Raw genomic sequence first — 17,903 nt, forward strand, 5'->3', positions numbered from 1 at the left:
AAGTATTAAATATACCTATAGGATAAATTCCCCAAAGTATATATGCAATAGTAATTACAAAGTGAATATAATATAGTAATTATAATAGATACATAATGATATGCATGTGTCCTCCATAAAGGTTGTACCAATATACATATATTCCCATCAAAAATACACAAGAGTATCAGTTTCCCTACATCTTTGACAACATATTAACACATTAATATGTTACTATCAACTTTTGGATTTTTGCCATCTTATAGATGAGAAATGATATTTCAGTTATTTTCAGTTTGCCTACTTTAATAAAATTGAAGGTCATTTGTACTTTGTCAGCTATCTGTTTATATTCTCTGCTCATTTTTTCTATTGGTGCATCAAGCATTTCCTCATTTATATGCATAAGCATTTTATATATTACAGGAACAAGCTCTTTGTGTTGTGAATTATGAATATTTTCCTGTTGATCATTTATCCTTTGATTTTGTTTGTAGTTTTAAGAACTATTGTATGGACTTGAAATTATAAGACTTTTACTATGGCTTTTGGTTTATGAGTCATGGTAGAAAGGTCTTTCTTTTTTTTTTTAAGATTTTTTTAAAAAAATATTTTATTGATTTTTTACAGAGAGGAAGGGAGAGAGATAGAGAGTTAGAAACATCGATGGGAGAGAAACATCAATCAGCCGCCTCCTGCACATCTCCTACTGGGGATGTGCCCGCATCCCAGGTACATGCCCTTGACCGGAATCGAACCTGGGACCTTTCAGTCCGCAGGCCGACGCTCTATCCACTGAGCCAAACCAGTTTTGGCAGAAAGGTCTTTCTTATTTCAAAGTTATGAAAGAATTCTCATGTTTTCTTGTGGAACTTTTTCACATTTAAATATTTAATTCTTCACGTTTAAATATTTGATCCATTCAGGATTTATTAGATAGCAGGTATGAGATATGAGGTACAAATCCAAATTTTTTTTTTTTTTTGCTAAATGAATATCTAGGTGTCCCAACACCAAGTCCTGTCTCTATCCTATACTACGGGCCTAGTGCATGAAAATTCATGTACTGGAGGGGGGTCCCTCAGCCTGCCCTGCCCCCTTTCACAGTCCGGGAGCCCTCAGGGGCGGGAGGTGACCCAGCGATCAGGGGAAGGCGACACCCCCATTACACCTCTGCTGCTGCCACTGCTGGCAGCACAAGCCTCAGCAGGCCCTGGTTACCTAAGCCTCCGGCAGCCCTTGGCGGCTGGGCAGCCGACAGCAGAGGCTTGCCTGTGCCTTGGGCTGGCCCTGGGCAGGCAGGGCTGAGGGGACTGGGCGGCACGATCTTGTGGCTGTGGGTGCCACCATATTTGAGGGCGTGGCAGTCAGTTAGCATATTCCCTCCTTATTGGCTGTGGGTGCCACCATCTTTGCGACTGCATGAGGGTCAATTAGCACATTCCCTCTTTACTAGATAAGATAATAAAACCGGTCACTACGACGTGCACTGACCACCAGGGGGCAGATGCTCAACGCAGGAGCTGCCTCCTAGTGGTTAGTGCACTCCCACAGAGGCTTATGGCTGGCGAGTGCAGTGGCGGTGGCAGGAGCCTCTCCCGCCTCTGCAGCAGTCGGACATCCTCCTAGGGCTCCCGGACTGCGAGAGGATGCAGGCCAGGCTGAGGAACGCGCCCCGCCCCCTCCCCGAGTGCAAGAATTTCATGCACTGGGCCTCTAATTGGTATATAATACCTCTTTCATTGTCTATTGAATTGCCATCCATACTTCCTGGATTTTCTTTTTCATTCCATTGTTCCAACTACCCTGGTGCCAGCATTCTTTTTTTTTTGTATAAGTGTCTGTGTTTTATCATCCCATTTCCCCCTTCATTAATTTGGAATTCTATCTTTTTAAAAAATAGCATTTACCTTATACGTTTCTGGGCTGCTTTTAAGTCTATTTACCGACCTTCTGACTTATGTGCTATTCTTGCCATGTTTAATTAGTATTTTTAATTTATTAAATCTTTGTTTAATAAAGACATTACCATGAAAGTTTTATATAGCCGATGTTTATTTAAATTTATCATTTTTATTGCTTTTTATTCTATCCTGTATTCTCTGACTTCCCCTCCTGACTATTTTCTTTCTGCTTAAAGAGCGTCCTATAGTGGCCGTCTACTTGCAATGAACTCTCACTATTAATTTGACTGAGTGTGTCCTTATTTTCAGTTTCATTTCTGAAAGATTTTGGATGAGAATGGAATTCTATGCTCATAGTTTTGGTTTGTTTTCCACGATATTGAATACATTCTACTGTGTTTTGGCTTCCTTTATGGGTGCTAAGAAGGCAGTTGTCAATCTAACTATTAGCCCTTTGAAGATAATAACTGCATTTTGTGTAATAAGCAAAATTATTATAGTTTGTCAAATAATTTCAATAGCTGAAGTCCCTGTGAGTTTAATTTTGTTTCCTATATTTTTGCTGATTCTCACTCATGTTGTCTGGTTCTCTGACTGGATGCTGGATTTTGTATTTGAAATGTTTTTATAGAAATAATTTGAGGTCTGGTGTTCCTCCTGGATCACACTATTTATTTATTGAAGCTTTATTCTATGTTTCAATATCTGATAATGCTGCTTGCCCTTCAGTCAGAATTGTCCTACTTATGAACTTTGGATTAACTTGTCTACTGCCAAACCTCTCTTGCTTAAAAAACAAACAAACAAATGAACAAAAACAACAGCACAACAGCAACAACAAAAAAAACTCCATTATTTTTTTTGGAGGTGAACATGTTAAATTTATACATTAATTCAAAGTGGCATCTTCTGATGTTGAATCTTTCTATTCAAGAGTATGGGAGAGAAAATACTTTGAAAGAGAATGTTGTTGGGATTCTTAGATATAAATTGCATTCATACTGGGATTTTAAAACCATTATCTAAGGCCACTGGAGCCAGTGTTAGGGTATTTAAGATAGAAATAATTATTTTAGATTGTCTCATTTATAAAGCATGGTAACGTTAGGAATGATGTGATATTAGATTTTTGACCTCTTGATTCTCCAGTATTAGCTTCTATTTCCATACCCCTCTCGTCTTGTTCCATCCCCAGTCATGCTGGACAGCCAAAAGCCCTCCTGACCTTGACCTGGATACTGTTGGGCCAGCCCCACATTTCTCTGGTTTTTATGGACACTGATCGCATTCCTTTCCTCAGGTGCATTTGCTGTGCTATACACCAGTGTAGGATACCCTATGAGAGCGCTCGTAATGCCGACACAGCATCTGGGGGTCAGAGGTAATAGAGCACAGTGTTTAAGAGAAGAGGATCTGGTGTCGCCCTGAACTGGCTTGAAGCCTTGGCTGGCCCCTTACCAACCTTTTAAACTTGGGCTAGAGCAGCGGTTCTCAACCTTCCTAATGCCACGACCCTTTAATACAGTTCCTCATGTTGTGGTGACCCCCAACCATAAAATTATTTTCGTTGCTACTTCATAACTGCAATGTTGCTACCGTTATGAATCGTAATGTGAATATCTGATATGCAGGATGTATTTTCATTGTTACAAACTGAACATAATTAACGCATAGTGATTAATCACAAAAGCAATATGTAATCATATGTGTGTTTTCCGATGGTCTTAGGCGACCCCTGTGAAAGGGTCGTTCGACCCCCAAAGGGATCGCGACCCCCAGGTTGAGAACCGCTGGGCTAGAGACTTAGCCTTGTGAAGACACAGCTTTCTTCTCTGAAAAATGGACATCACGGGAAATCGTCATCCAAGTATCACTGTGAACGTTAAATGAAAAAAAGTAAGAGTATGTGCAGTAATAGGCATATACTAAGTGCTCGATAGGTTTTAGCTATAATGCAACCCCTTCAGTTTAGAGATAATTTCTGAGGGTCAGACACTTAAGTAACTTCTCTAAAAGCCCTGCATTGTTAGGAAATGGCGGTGCTTTTGTCCTTTTCATGGTGCCACCAATGAGTAAGAAGAAGAAGGAATACCTAAGGGTGTATGGTCCTGAACCCAGATGGGCGCCATTCTTTGCACTTTATTTATGTTAACTCACTGTGTCCTTATGAGTCAGAAGGCCGGCACTATGAATGTTCCCGTATAAATGAAGGAACTGAGGTCTGCAGAGGGTAAATGTTACCAATGACGAGTAAGTGATGGGGCCAGGACTTGAACTAAGGCGGAGGCCTCAGAGCTGGCTCTGCATTCCAGTTTCTAATGTGATGCAGGGCTTCCAGTCAGTGACAGTGCGAGTGAGAATGAGCTCCTGCTTAACCCAGAGTTCTACTTTGGGCTGGTAGTGCCTCCACTTGGGGCACTGCCCTATTTTTGAAGCATTTCTCTTCAACAATGTGTGGCATCCTCTTCTAGGTTCCTCTTTTTTTTTTTTTTTTTTTTTTAAATCCTCACCTGAGGATATTTTTCCCATTGATTTCTAGTGAGAGTGGAAAGGAGGGAGGACCGGGAGAGAAAGAGAAGCATCCACAGGAGAGAGGCACATGGATTGGTTGCCTCCCACATGCACCCCTATTGGGGCTGAGGAACCTACAACCCAGGTACAGGCCCTTGACGGGTAATCAAACCCACAGCCCTTTGGTCCACGGGTTGACACTCCAACCACTGAGCAAACTGGCCAGGACTAGATTCCTCTTTGCCTTCTTTTTTTCTTCTGTCTCCCGCTCTGTCTGCTTGTCCTTTTCATCCTGTGATCTTATCATGTAGCCTCTATTTTTTCTTTATCCTAATCTGTGTGTTCGAGGCTTACAGTGAGGTGATGTGAGCTGGGAGGGGTTTCGGGGAGACCGGTTTTCACCAAACACCTACTAAGCATCAGGCACTGCATCAGGCGCTTCCATATCCATGTTCTCCCCCTCATTTTGCAGTTGAGAAAACCAAGCCTCAGAGAATATAAGGAATACGTTGCCCAGGTTCACACAGGTGGATGGTAACAGAATTAAGATTTGAGCCCAGGTCTGTTTCCCAAAGCTACCAGGGCTGACAGTTGTGTGCGCTGGTACAGCCATGCCGGTTTTAAAAGATCAAAACCTTTCTGTCCCTCTTGGTGGATAGCTGCTGCCCCAAGCCTGCCACATGTCCCCATCACTGCCAGCCTGGACCCCCTAGCCGCTTCCCCAGGAACCCCTGGACCTGCCCACAAGCCAGCAAGTACAAGGTCAGTGTCCAGCCCAGCAGAGGCAGCAAGGCCCCTGCTCCAACTCCAAGGCCGCTCGTGCAGATGTGTGTCAGCGTCCTTGAGGCCCTCCTGCTCCTAACCACCCCGCGTGTAGCATCCAGTATCGTGCTGAGTGCTGTTTAACATCACTGGGGCTGCTCAGGATGAAGGAGAAGGTAACTTCCCAGCTCATTAATGAAACTGCCATTTGCGATCAAATCAGAAGCACTGTGGAAGCTTAGCTGAATTCATTGCCTCCCTTGCTGGAGTACAGGATGAAGACGGTTGCCTCTGTGGACAGCTTTGAATTTTGTGTTCTCACCAAGACTGAGGTTGCTGGAGGGAGCATTTCCTCAGCCCCTGCCCAGTCCCACCCCTGCTACCTAACCTACCCAAATCACCCACCCAGGATCCTCCCTCTAGGCCTTCAGGCCCTGGGGCCCTTCCTAGGAAGCTCCTCTGCCTGTCCGTGCCCCTCCATTCACCAAGGATCGCCAGGCCAAAGGGGCCCATAGACTGGTGTTACTTTTAGAATCATTTCTATTGCACTTGGGCAAACAGATTTTTTGGTAGGGTCGGGGGTTATGACCATGATTTCTGGGATTCTTTCTTTGGAAAAAGGCATTCTGTGTTTCAAAAAGCCATTTATAAATGAACTGTCCTGAAAGCAAGATAGGGACTTATCTTATATTCTAGAAGGAAACTCGTTGGCCTAAGTTTTACTCTTCCCCAAATCCTGGGTTTTGTTGTTTTTTTTTTTGGTGGATGATAAACAACAGATGTTACCTGTGCCGTTTATATCTCTTACTTTAAAGCCATGCCTTCCCCAATCTTCAGAGATTCCTTGTTTTCATGAGGATAGGCTAAGTAGCAGTGACCCAGACCCCCATATGTCAGTGGCTTCCCCAATGGAAATGTATTTCTTGTCCTTCCTGATGTGTGCGCGCGTTAGTGGGGCCTCCTCTCCATGAACTTACTTGGAGATCCAGACTGCGAGAGGCTTTGCTTTTTCCCGTCGGGTACCCAGGGCTGCCTGGGCACTGCTCTCCCCGTCAGCCAGAGAAGGAAGATGCCAGAGGAGAGCGCTTGGGCGATTTTGTAGGGCCAGGCCCACACTGCATCACCTTGGCTCACATCAATTCCTCTCCATCCAGAACTGTCACACGGTCAGGCCTCATGGTGGCCCCACTGTGTGGGAACGTGGCCTCACTGTGCTCCAAAAGAAGGGAGCCACCTGTGCACCTTGAATTTTTCTTAACTTTCAAATACATCTGGCATTTATGCTTGTAAATGTGTCCTCCTGAAGGTCATACCTAGAGCAGGTGCTGCAACAGTTCTGTCACTTTTTGGCTTTAATTTCAGGAAGTAGCCTTGGTTCCACAGCCTCTCTGGGAGGCGTGTGCATTACCTCTGTGGTAGGAAAGCACAGAGAGTAGGTCAGGCGGGAGGTCAGCAGGTGGGAGAGCCCGCCGGGCTGTGCCTGCCGGACACCACCCTCTCCATTGTGCGCGCAGTGGGAGAGGCCTCAGTAGGTCTGGGTGGTGTGACCTTGGACAAGTCAGCTCTCTGAATCTATTTTCTTATCTGCATCAACGAGTAGATAGCTAAGGTATTTCACTATTTTAAGAATTTGGCCTCTGGTGATCCTGCATAATTCTAACAGTCATAAAGTTTGGAGAGCATTTTGTAGCTTTTACAGCCATTTAATCTTTTTTTTTAAAAAAATGTTTAATGGCCATTTCTATTTTCTTTCTTTTTTAAATATATTTTTATTGATTTCAGAGAGGAAGGGAGAGGGAGAGAGAGATCGATACATCAATGATGAGAGAGAATCATTGATCGGCTGCCTCCTGCACAACGCCTGCTGGGGATCAAGACTGCAACCGGGGCACGTGCCCTTGACCAGAATCAAACCCGGGACCCTCCAGTCCTCAGGCCCGATGATCTATCCACTGAGCCAAACCAGCTAGGACCATTTAATCCTTTTTAAAAAAACGAAAAGAAGAGCACCACAGAGCCTCAAAGTGTTCATTGCTTAAATGCTATTTCTGAAGCAAAAAGGTTTTATTTGGAGCCAGCCTTGTTGAGTGGTGAACAGTTTGGAGGTCAGTAACCACACTAAAATGTACTTTTGATTTTAGCGAGGGTGAGTGCTTATGAGATTTGCCAACCTAATATAACACACAGATTCATTCACTTTGGATAGTTTTAAAACACATACTTAATGCTGCCTTATCATTGAACTTACCTCTCTCTAGGATGACACTTGAAGCTTTGACACCCACAAAATATGACTCTCATCCCCTGGAGTTAATTCTTTCCTGATATCTCTTTTAAGAAGAATATTACTTCTGAGCAGTCCTATATATTGATCCAAACTACTCAGCAGGAAAAAATACATCGTCAAGTTTGTTGTATAATAGAGTAGAAGAAACGGGTTCTAAGTTATATGTAGATGAGCAGACCATGTCTTGTGGACCTCTAGCACGGGTTACTGATCGGATGGATGGATGGATGAATGGATGGATGGATGGATGGATGACAAGAGATTTCTGATCTCCTAGTAGAAGGATCTCTTATTTTAAAACAATGGAATAATGCCAGAAAAACCAAGGTGCAAGTCTCAGCCTACCTCTTAGGAACCTTTTTTTTTCTTTTCAACAAGACAGTATCCCCAAACTTCAGTTTCTTCACTGAAAGTAGGCTTAACAGTCCCCACCTTGTTTGGTTGTAGGATTAAAACCAGGCACATAGTCTATGTTAATTCAGTGTCTGGCACATAGCCCGTGTGAAAAACATGGCAAATAATGAGAGAAAAGGGAACAGCATCAACTTCTGATTTGGTATGGTGGTCAGCAGTCAAAGGGGACACTCTACAGACTATATGAACTTGAGATGCACAAGGAGGTAGGGAAGATCAGGGAGCAGGCTGAGCCCTACCTCCAGGCTGCTCAGGCTTGTGACATAAGGCGGCACTGGGGGGAGTCCGGAGAGCCAGGCATCTGTCCTTCCACCCGAGGGATTAATTATAAGCTCCAATTAGGTTTTCAAAAAATTGAACCTGCAAAGAATGCTTTGAGCTCCATTGGTCATCTGAGGGTGGGAAGGAAGTGCTGGGCCATGCGAAACCTCACTCCTGTGCCTGGGGGCCGAGGAGATGAGCACCACTCAGAATGTCCACGCCCTTGTGTTTTCAGGGCTGACCTTAGTGAGTGCTGCACGCATCTTGGGGGGCTCTGCGCTTCTCACGGAGTGCATTCAGGTTCTGCAAGTGATGTTGGTGGAACCCTTTACTGCCAGTGACCCTGGCCATGTTAGGAAATTCCTCGTGATTGTGAAAATTCAGAGTGGTTTGGCTGTGTTTGGACAACAGCGTTTCAGCTGACTAGTCTGGTTTTTAACTTTTGGGCGTCTAGGAGGGTTGGGAAAGAAATGAGAACAGGGTAATGCCTGAAAGTGAGTGCCTGGCTATGGGTGAATGAGTCAGAGACCTGCTTGCTAATAATTCATTAGCATCTGTCATAGGTAATTTGACCAAAAAAAAACAACACAAAAAAAAGGAAAAGGGGCGGGGGTGATGGGGAGAGCGAACATTAAAAACTGCTTGAAATATATAGATTTGAAAGAACACGGAGTTATCTATTTCATTGGTGTTTTGTTGGGCTGGAGAGTCAGGGCCGGGCATATTTTGTGCTGCCAGCCGGAATGAGGAATTGAGAAATCACGAACAAGTGTTCTTTCTACCCTGTAATAAGGGGCCTGACTTGGCAGAGCAACAAAAATCCTGCTTTTGTGCCACCAAGAGCCTTCCCGATGTGGGTGGGATCCGCAGGATGGTGGAGGGGATATTTCATGAAGCTAAGAAAGAACTTAGCTCAATTCAGATGTCCTCTGCCCCTGTGTTGTCACTCACATAAACAGAGTTAGAGCCTGTGTTTTATATTTAACACTCGGCCTTTCTTCCCGGACACTCAACACCCCTTTTAAACATTTCAGACAAAATCCACAACGTTTGCTTCAGATTTTCTCCCTTGACACTACCCTGCACTCTGGGGCTCCAGTTTCCCCACCTGCAGTAATGCCTGATTTGAACACTAAAAAAGGCAAGCGTGTAAGAAGGGCAGAGGCCAAACACGGGTGAGGGAGCTGTGAGACATTCAAGCCAGTGTGATTTATACTCAGTGTGTTCTTAATCTAGCTGGGAAGACAAGATCTAAACAGGTTAGAAGTTAAATGCTAAGAATAATAGCGTGAAGTAACCACCCAGAACTAGAGAGATAACACGTCACTGGCAGCGCATGACGAATTACCCAACAGCATTGCCCAGGCATTGAGGCTTTCTCAAGGCTGAGGTTGGCGAGGACCTTGTGTGTGTCTGCTGTGAGGTGCTGCCAACCCCTGGCTTTCTTTTGTGCAACTCAAGACTCATTCATTCATTCATTCATTCACTCATTCAACAAATATTTCTGGTGCTACTAGGATGTGCCAGGTGCTGTGCTACCTGCTGGGGATGCAGAGGGGAGCAAACAGACAAGGATCCTGCCATCATGGAGATTGCGGTCTGGTGGGGACAGCCAGGCAGTGAACAAATGGACTCACACGTATTTCAGGGCAGATCATGAAGGGTTCTGCGAGAGAAGACTTACACCAAGATGTGAGAGAGAATGAGGATGGGTATTTACTTTGGGGTGTTGGGAAGGCTTCCCTGAGGAAGTTGCATATGAACCGAGATCTGAAGACTGGAATCACCCCAAGTACTTGGTGAAGTGAGAACACTGCTGGGCCAAGCTAACTAGCATCTTTTATTTCCACAGATAAAAAGCCAAAACACGTTTATCACTGCTCTGTGTTCTGGACATTGGGGAAGTCCGTCTGCAGTGAGCACGTGCTTCCATGCACACACACACACACACACACCACACACACACACACACCATCTCTGCTTGCACAGCCTCCCGCTCCACCTACAGTTCTCCCACGACACTTAGCAGAACGTATGAAAGCATGTGGGAAGATCATAGCAGATCCCTAGCAGGTTTGCCTCGGTGTTTCCCAGAAGCTCCTGGACAGGCATTCGGGGAGGGCAATGTTTTGCTCACCAAAAAGCTTTGTATGCCCTCTTCCTGAACGTGGCCATGGCCTCCTGGGAAATCCACTGTGTGCGGGTTACCATCCCCAAGCCCTCCTTTAGCTGGGATTAGTCTTCATGGTGACAACACAAGTCCGCCCCCACCATTCACCTCTGCATCTTATTTCCTGGAGCCACACAGACAAATAGTTGAGGCAATAACTGTTTTGCAGGTCACATCGGCGGCATCGATGAGAGAGGCAGGATAATGTGCCCCAAGCACACCTGCAGAACTAGCCTGTTGTCCCACTGAATAGCACCCCCAGCTCCGCCACCACCTACATGTGTGACTTTGGACAGGTTACTTCTCTGCGTGAACATAAACCTGAGACATCCTGGCCCGAGATCCACTGGGTCAGATGTGCTTTGGAATCCAGAATATTTCAGATGTTAGAAAGATAATGTGCTAATGCACTCCACATTGCTTAATCCCACTAGCCAAGTCCGTAGCAACGCCCCCTATTCAAACACTTCACTATTTCTTCAGCAAAGCCCATGGGTATACAGACCTACTGGACAAGAGGAAGTCTGCAGGGAGTCTCAGTAGAGACGAGAGTCTAGATTTGGCTGCTCATTGATTTCTGAAAGGGACTCGGGTTTTGTGGTATCTCTTCCACGGGTGAGGTGTTTGTCTTGGGAGGAGTCACTGAGGAGATGTATGTAAAGTGCTGAGAACGGAACGCACTGTGCACGTGTAAGCTGTCATTATAAATGAATTTACTGTTATTACCAAACCACTGTAGGCTGCGTATAAACTGAATCTGCTCTGTCATTTTCTTCTCTTCTTCCTCCCAGCAAATGGGCCATGATTGTGTGCCAGGCGCACTGCTAGGTGCCGCAGGGAAACAAATATGAACCACACCGGCTCCTGCTTTGCATCACAGTCTCGGCACCCAAGGCCGAGAACAGTTCACTGCTGGCTTATCCTCCCTCCCTCCCTTCCTCCATCCCTCCCTCCCTCCCTCCCTCCTTCCCTCCCTCCCTCCCTCCCTCCTTCCTTCCTTCCTTCCTTCCTTCCTTCCTTCCCTTTCTTGTTTGCATATCCCAACTTTTCATAGTCCACGTTTTCCTTGGTATTTCCAGGCCATGCTATTTGAGTTATGTTAGAATTAACCAGGCCCCAGATGTACTATTGGGCCTCATATGTTGTCATGCTGCATATTAAAGGGAGAGAGGACAGGAAGCAATAACACATGACACAGCAACTGGAAATGGCTCTCGGGTAGGAAGTTGTAGTTGAGACAGTGATGAGGGGAAGTACAGAACAGTCGGTGAGCCCTGAGAGCAGGATTACGGGAGCTGTTATTCAGGCGCACTTGTGCTGAGCACATTCTTTGTGTCAGGGACCGTGCTGGGCCCTGGGATTATGGAGATGAACAAGGCAGGCACTGGACATCCTTTAAGCGGTCTGGTATTTGCTGGTGTTTGCTATTTCTGTGTGTGTCTGGAGGTACCAGCCAACCTCTCTGAGCCTGTGTACTTATCTTCAAAACCAAAGGGCTGCAGTAGCTTGTAACTAAGGCCCCATTTTACCTCCCAAAGTCTGTGGTCCCAAAGAATTATTCAGCAGAGCATGTTGGTCAACCACTTCCATCACTCTGGGATTCGAGTAAAGGATATAGACTTTTCTTGCCATAGGAGAGACTTGAAGCAGACCTTGTTGATACTGATAGCATCTTTTATTAGGGTTTATCATTTCCCCAACCAACCAGATTTATTATCATTTCTCAAATAATAAGTACTGGCCACAGTACTGGCTGTGTTTGAGCCCCATTCTCTCATGGAACTCACATTTCAGTGGAGCAGAGAGATAATAAAAAGTGATAAAAGTAAATAAATAGATAGCATAATATCAGATACTAATAAATGCAGTAACAAAAAATGAAGACGGGAAAGAGGAAAGTAAGTGTAGGGTTCGTGATTGGAAGTTTGTTGTCAAAGATTAGTCAAGGAAGACTTCTCGGAGGTGATGTTTGAGACCTGAATCAGGGGGGCAGAGCCCTGTGTCTGGGAAAGGAAATTCCCGGGGAGAGCACATGGAGCCCTGGGAAGGATTTTGGATTTTATTCCAAGTGTGAGGAGGAGACATTGGAGGGTTTTGAGAAGGGAAGTGACATGACTTGATTTCAAAAGAAAGGTCGCTGTACTAGAATATGGGCTTGCAGTCATGCATCAGGCGTGAATCTAGCCCTGGTGGAAGTTAACTTAGTCCAGCCTCACGCTACTGATCTGGACTCGATGAATTTTTAACATCTCAACAGTTGAAATACAGCATGTCTTCATCTATATCAGTGGTTCTCAACCTTCCTAATGCTGCGACCCTTTAATATAGTTCCTCATGTTGTGGTGACCCCCAACCATAAAATTATTTCGTTGCTACTTCATAACTGTAATTTTGCTACTGTTATGAATTGTAACGTAAATATCTGATATGCAGGATGTATTTTCATTGTTACAAATTGAACATAATTAAAGCATAGTGATTAATCACAAAAACAATATGTAATTACATATGTGTTTTCCGATGGTCTTAGGCGACCCCTTGTGAAAAGGTCATTCAAACCCCAAAGGGGCCTCGACCCACAGGTTGAGAACCGCAGATCTATATCCTTATCTTTTCTCTCTATAGTTCTTTTACAAAAGGCCTTGTATGAAGATGAATTGCTTTCTAAAGAGAAAATGTCATTTTTTGAGTTCCTGCTTGTGTCATCTTTTATCTTCCTTATTCGTTCAACTGTTGAAAGATATGCCATTTGATCCTCCCTCTTCCCTCCCTTCCTTGTCTTCTTGTCTACTTCCTTCTTCCCTCCCTCTGTCCTTCCTTCTTTGCTTTTATTAAACAAATGCTTCGTGTTTCATAAGACACCTAGATTCCCCACGTGCCAATGTTAATAGAGCCCAGTGTTTTGTGTTGTATTTGCTTGGTTGTTGTTTTCTTTGTTCATGTAAAGATATCTTGGGAATGTTGAATAGTATTCACAGATGCTGGGATTGGAACTTCGGTTGTTCTCTTTGCTATCACCTTGTTTGAGACACATGCTTGCTTGTGATATGCAGCTTCTGTGTTGCAAAAATGAAAGTGTGTGCTGGAGTACATTAAAATTAACCAACAATTTAAATGGAGATACAATGTCTTCTGAATTCATCAACCTCAAACCATATATGCTTTGTGGCAAGTCTCTTTTCTTAGTTATGGAAAGCTCAGCTGTGACACAGCCCATATGGCCCATGTGCTCTCTTGGTGGAAACGGCCAGCACACCCTCTCTCGGTTACCTTGAGAAATAAATATTTGCAGGCAGGCTGGGATTGCCACCCTATTAGCTTAATAACTGCCCACTTCTGTGCTTGGGAAATATATATCAGAACCACCAGAGGGCAGCTTGTCCAGTGAAACGAGGGGTAAAAGTGCTGTTCTTTAGACATAGGATGATGAGGGTGAATTTTCAAAATGTTTCTTGCATAAGCAAGCTCTTTTACACTCCTAGCCAGCTGATGTTTTTGGAAATTGAAAGTGTGTGTGTGTGTGTGTGTGTGTGTTTTTAAGATCCTCACCCAAGGGTGTGTTTTATTGATTTTTAGAGAGAGAGAGAGAAACATCAATCACTTACCTCCCATATGCACACCAGCCAGGGATTGAACCTGCCACCAAGGTATGTGCCCTGACTGGGAACTGAACCCACAACCTTTTGGTGTGAGGGATGACGTTCCAACCAACTGAGCTACCTGGCCAAGGTGGAAATTGAAAGTTTTAAGACAAGTTCTTTCCTGCAAATCTGTTTTTCCCTTCTCTTTGGAATATACTAGTAAATATCAATTTTTCTGTGAATTCCCCTTCCCATCTTCCATCTTTATTCAATCTTTGTTGAAGTTTAATTTATGTACAATAAAATTTACACATTGAAGTGATATTTGGAACATGCATAGCCTTGGAATCACTGCCCCAATCAAGACAGAAATTTCCATCACTCTAGAAAGTTCTCTTGTACCCCTTTGCATTCTCCCCTAGCAGGTCCCATGGCTCCTTGAATCTCTGAAAACATTTTACCTGAGACAAAGCATTTTATAAATTTAACATCATGATCATGCACAAATATTAGGGCCCTCCCTAGAGATCAAGGAAATAGAGGCTGCTCCCTTCCAAGACAATTACTGAAGAAGTTTTTAGTCTGTGGTTGGGCTGTTGGTTTAATCTGGCTCATGTTCACTGAGAAGGAGGACTGTTAATTGCAGTCATTAATTATGCATTTGTTCTTTAAAGTTTATTTCTGCCTTAATAGTGGCTAGCACTTGTCGCACTTAAGTACTTATTTGTATTAATGAACTCCAGGAATCCTTCTCAGGGGAGTGTCATTATTATCGTATTCATAGATAAGGAAGCTGAGGTACAGTCACATATGGCCTTGATGGATAAAAAGAGTGAGTAGGGTTAGTTTCCTGATGCAAAATGTAAGATAAATGAAATTAAGAGCTTCTTAAGAAATGCATGTTCTCATTGACCAAAGTACCCAGCTTAAAAAACTAGTGCTTCTCTTTACGCACATAATGTCCTTGGTCAGTGTCACCCAGGGCCACGGTTGAACACCGTGACGATTCCAGTTCTGCATCCCTGACCTTGACCAACAAGCATCCCTCATCTGTCTCCCTAGTTCCTGCCTTCATCTTCTGATGGATTGCCCTGCCTCTGGCCCTTTTTGAGTTGTGGTCACAGTGATCTTTCTAACATGGAATTTTGGCAATGTCACCTTCCTGATTAAAATTCTCCAGTGGTTCACTGTGCACTAAAATGTGAGTTCCTGGTTCTTTGCCTTCTTCGGTGGCATGCCTTGCAGCTATCCAGAGCTCACTCTCAGTCAAACTAGTTGTCATTGTCCAAAGATGCCATGCCTTCTCATGTCCCTGGACCCAGGAACTGGGTGTTCCTTCTGTCTAGAAAGTGCCCTCTCCTTATCGGTCAACCCTGGTTTGCCAGACAAGGTGCACCTCATCCTTCAAGAGTTGGCTCACATCTTCTTTGATTAACCTTGACTGACTTGGAATCATTTTCTCCCCACTTTCCATTGCTTCTTGTGTATTAAGCTGGGGTCACATTGTCTTATTATGTTCTTGTTGCATCTCTGTGCCCTGCTAATCTGTACCCTCCTAGAGTGTGACAACTGTGTCTTTTTTCAACTTGGTATTTCTATCCTGGCTCAATACCTGGACTGCCTATCCAGACCATTACACACCACGAAGGCAGAGAAGACACCTGTTTTATTCAGCACTGCTATGCCCAGTGTCTGGCCTAAGGTCTGGTCTATAGTAGGTGTTGAATTCTTATTTATTGAAAGCACGAATAGTGGGTGTCTTTATTTTATTTTCGTTGTTTGTTTTTTTCTTTTTTTTTTTTCTTCAGCAAGCAATAAGTTATTGACTGCAGCAAAAACATACTTAGGACAGTGAAACAAGGACCATTTCCCCCTGGTTGTAAGTCTCATGGGGTCCCTTAGAGATTAGGGGATACGTGCCTGGGGGGAAAGGAATGGCACAGGTGTGCTCCCTGGAGGGAGAACGTCAATAGTGGGTGTCTTTAAACATCAATTGTTATTAAATGTCAGACCACAATGGTTTATCCCAGGGATTGTAACTGAAGGGTCACCAGCATAATTGGTCCAGGAATATATTTTCTATGGCCTCACAGTATTTTAAAGTTTTAAAATTTGATGACTGTAGATAGAACATATCCTCTTCTGTTTACACCACTTCATTCTCTTGCTCTTTGTCTGTTTCACTCATTTGTTGCCTGCTTGGTCCTGGGCCATACGGTTGAGAGGTGCAGGGAGTAGGGCAGTGTACTCGTTTGTTATAACTAAGTACCACACATTGGGTGGCCTAAACAAGAGAAATTTATTTTCTCACAGTTCTAGAATTCTGCAGGCTCGAAGTCCAAGACCAGGGTGTCAGTGGGTTTAGTTTCTCCTGTGTTCTCTTGCTCTGGCTTACAGATGGCCACCTTCTCACTGGGTCCTCGCATGGTTGTCCCTTAGTCTGTGTGTGAATGTGTCCTAATCTCCTCTTATAAGAACATCAATCATATTGGATTAGGGTCCACCTATAAGACCTCTTGTCCGTAGTTAATTACCTCTTTAAAGGCTCTATATCTACATATAGCCACATTCTGACATACAGGGGCCAGGGCTTCAACATATGAGTTTGGGGAACACTGTTAATCTCATTAGAGGCAAGAACACGAACTCTCAAGTACTGTGGCCTCTGCCTTGTGTCTGATGCATGTTTTATGTAACACATTAATAAAGAGGAACTCGGGAACCATCAGAGAGAACAGTTGGACCAAGGCAGAATCTGGACAGACATAACTTGCACCTGCCCAACACCTGGTCTACACTCTGATCACCTTGATCTTGGGACCATGTTTCCTAAACAACAGACATTAGGTTAATATGCCAGGCAGAATTTAGGTGCTTTTCAGTTTGGAAATGTATATCCTTTCACTCTAGAAACTGACATTCAGGCTGCAAACTTTCTTTGTCCAGGGTTCAGTGGACAGCAGAGGTAAAAGTCAGATAATGGCATGGCACCGCCTCCATTTGCAATAAGCAAACAGCTAGGTCCTTTATTACCCTTGAAACCGGCATTTGTGACACAGGTTGGACTCAGAGAAGCAAGGCAAATGCCAAGTTTCTGTGGGTCAAAGTTCCTTCAACCACTGTATGTTAATCAAAAGCTCAACCTTACTTAATTAGGCCATTGAGTTGGGGAGAACTTTGGAACAAATGATTGCTGAGTTGGACCACAAGTGTTAGCAGAATTCAGTATTTTATTTCCCAGAGGTAGGTTGTGGACTCATGGTCTTTCTTGGAGAAGGCAGGAGTGAGATTCTTGTGAAGTTTTATTCATTCTTCATGGGGCAGTAGCATAAGAAAATCTTCTGTACAGAGCCTAGCTAATCAAGTGTATTTACTTAAAGATGAACTGAATAGTTATAGAATATTAATTATATATGGGCAAAAAAGCCAGATATACAGGGCTGCCAAAAATAAAGGAACGTTTAAAATACTAACAGCTCATAATGCTTTAAACAATTTTGAGTGTTTGGTGATTTAAGATCACAATTTAATGTGTCTGCAGAAAGAAATGGAAATGAATATAATATTCATAGCTGCCTTCCATGAATGTTTTCTTTCACATGGGGCCCCAAGGGCTTCATATCTGTCATCTTATTTATTGTCACAATGTCCGTAACAGGTGGGTTACAATAGGCCCAAATTAGATGAGTTAAAGGAGGCTCAGAGAGGTTGAGTAAAATGCCCAAGATCACCCAGGTGGCAAGTAGTAGAGCTGAGCACCTGGGAAAACCTGCGACCTTCTCTTCCCTATTACCACCTCCTGATACCTTTTCCTCTTCTCTCCTTGTAAGATTTCTTTCTTGAATGTCCTTTAGCTAATATGAACCTGAATGGCCTTGCACAGTTGACCTGTTTTCTCCATGTATGGGGGGGGGCCAGCAGAAATTTACTACACTGTCCGGTTATGTAGTTTTCCCTGTGATCCATGCACACACTGAGATGTGTGATAATAATTTAACGCCGCAATTCTTTATCTAACCCCTCCTCCTCCATCC

This window comes from Myotis nattereri (genome assembly GCF_964212035.1).
Source record: "Myotis nattereri genome assembly, chromosome: 1".
In the NCBI taxonomy this organism is placed as follows: domain Eukaryota; kingdom Metazoa; phylum Chordata; class Mammalia; order Chiroptera; family Vespertilionidae; genus Myotis; species Myotis nattereri.